Below are 2,759 nucleotides of genomic sequence, written 5' to 3'. Positions count from 1 at the left end.
AACAGATAGAGAAACAGGAGAGAGACAAAATAGTTCGGAGTCCCTGGAGTGTATTTCACCGTCAGTCCCAAAACCGGCATACAATCCAGATTTCACTGTAGATGATAATGTGAAGGGTGGTCGTACAGGACTAGATAACTAACATTTTCCCGAAGGTGGGTTTATTGCGAAAAGGATTGTTTAAAAATCAAATAAAACTTGTCTATTAAGGATTTGCTCCAAATCTTATTTTCTAATATAGTAATTTGAACAATTTAATTTCTATTTCAGTTAAAATTTTTACCAAAAAGACTATTTCCAAATCCTGTGAAATTCTAGCTTCAAAATTCTTGGACGATTTACTAGGAATTAGCTAACTTTTTTAGATCAAAGCTTTTCTTTCTCGCAATTAGAAATTCAATATTTTAGGGGAAAAGTTTTATGGTACATTTAACCGGAAAATTGCTTTTTTTATCGAAACCCGCAGCCGAGTCTGTCCCAGTTTAGATTAGTGTCACTTTGAGATTATCATCTTCCAAACCTATGTCCACGAAACGGGATACTTTTTTATGAGAAAACTTTTTGACCTGAAATCAGTAACAATTGAGCTTAGGAGGAAATATTTGTTTTTTATTTAAATGATTAAGCTTCCAGTCCCTAGATCTACAACTTTTGTTTCAAATATTTTTCGATGTAATCCAAATCTTTGAATAGGAGAAACCAGTACGAACTGAATAATAGAAAAAAGTGACTGTGTTTTAAAGAAAAATATCTGTAGTATTTTCATTTGAGTAGCAATATTACAAATGAATTTTACAGTTTTTCAACAGTTAGTTGCTGTTTTTTCCATTCTCATCAGAGAAGGTATTAGATTACTGTAAAATTTGACCCCCCCCCCCCCTATTTTCGGTCAAATGTCCACGTTTTGAGACCCCTGAATCCGAAAATCCGGTTTTTACGAATGTGCTTTTATGTCTCTATGTATGTCTATCTGTCTCTCTGTGAGCACGATAACTTTTGAAAAAATCACTCTATTATATTGGCCTTTGGTTCATTCTTTTAGTGTCCTAAACTAAAGGTCAAGTTCGTTAGCCAACTATTTTTGATTCAAATTCAAAAAGTTAGCGCATTTTAAATATTTTTGAGACCACTTTCTCAAAAATTCAAGAATTCTCTGTAGCGATATTTATAGTATTCAGGAAGACAAACAATTTATCCTAATTACTTTTTTGCACAAAACCAAAAAATACTTGAGTTATAGCATTTACAAAATTCCTAAAAGCACGAAAATAAACATTTTAAGAAAACATTTTAAGTAAATTCGCAAATTCAGTTTAAAAAAAACAGCAGTAGTTGTAATAAAATGTTTAATAACAAAAGTTTTTTTAAGAATGTGCATTTTTTTTAAACGAGAAAATGAAACCATGAGCGCTTTAATGCCAATGCACGTTATGAACTGTAATAATATACATTTATGGAAACGATATACAATTTGAGAAACAAGCTCGTCTGCGTAACACGAGATACGTGATGGGAATGTGTTCTTTAAAGCCGAAGGAGCTTTAACAAAAGAGAATTGACAATCACCAAATTACTTTTTTCGATGCTTTGAATTTTAGTTTAAAAAAATATGTGCACAAGTGTGGGGAATATACAAAGACCAAACGGGGAGCGCAAGGTAAATACATTATCGTTCGCGAATTTATTTAACAGTTGTTTGGCCATTTTTATGCCAAGAGTTTAAATAAATTGAAGGAAACGTCGAAAGAACCGTTCAAGTAATTTAATTCCTTATATAAAGTAATAATCTGTGAGCGGAACAAATTTGAATCTCAATGTTCAGTTCACATATGTTAATTTTTTAATTGAATAATAGTATATAACTGATTTCTGGGGGATCAAAACGTAAACAGTGAGGGCCGCCTGACTCGTTTCCAATTTAAATATAAATACAACGTCGCAACTGCTCTTGCCCTGCTCCCATGAAAAACTGCGGGAGCCAGCAGTTCTGGTAAGGCCGAGAACGCGATTACTTTTTTCGTGCAACTGTAACAGAAAAGCTAGGAGTAAATTATGTTGCAAAAATTTTTGTACTTTTGTCTGCTGGGATAGGTAGAAGATAAATATCTCCTTTGGTACTATGTAAATTGTCTGCTATAACCCCAGTGTTTACGAGTTATAAATGAGAAAAAGACGAGTGCTTACGTTTGCAATATATATTATAGATTATTGAATCTAAAGTTTCTGTATGAAAATTGCCGGCCAAGGACAAGGCCGTAGCCACGTGAAAAATCAACCACGTGTGCCCCCCCCCCCCCCCCCCCCCCCCCCCCCCCCGCCTGAAATTCTTGAAACATTCACATAATATACATATATTTTCCTGTATGCCACGACACCACGACAATTTTGCTGGCTCACTAACGCCCTCACCGGCTGCAAGTGCAGATCGCCGCCTGTAAAACATCTGTATTTGCAAAGTTGGTGGTGAAGTTGAGCGTTCTTGAGATTGTTTTTAATGTAAACATGTAACATGCTGCTGGATGTAAGCAGAAGATGTTAAGTTACACAAGCCTTTGAGATAAACATTGCCAATGGAAGGTTTGCAGTACAGAACTAGACATAACCAGCAAAATCGGAATTTTTCAAGAAAGCAAAATCACATTCTATGAAATCAATATCATCATTTAAAGGTAAAGAAAAGCTTAATTCCGAGCTATAATGTTTCTGAATTGAGGCCAAAAAGTATGATTAAATAATTTCGAGAAATAGAATCTAACATA

General features: G+C 34.4%; 1 protein-coding gene across 1 annotated transcript in view; it reads left to right on the top strand.

The window, feature by feature from the left end:
- LOC117174887 (cuticle protein 64-like) overlaps positions 1-2,759 on the top strand; it is a 22,060-nt gene that overhangs the window by 2,390 nt on the left and 16,911 nt on the right. The gene's annotated exons all lie outside the window — the stretch shown is intronic.

This window comes from Belonocnema kinseyi, chromosome 6 (genome assembly GCF_010883055.1).
Source record: "Belonocnema kinseyi isolate 2016_QV_RU_SX_M_011 chromosome 6, B_treatae_v1, whole genome shotgun sequence".
Classification (NCBI taxonomy): domain Eukaryota; kingdom Metazoa; phylum Arthropoda; class Insecta; order Hymenoptera; family Cynipidae; genus Belonocnema; species Belonocnema kinseyi.
Note: the sequence above shows the minus strand (reverse complement) of the source record. Positions and strands in the feature narration are given on the sequence as shown.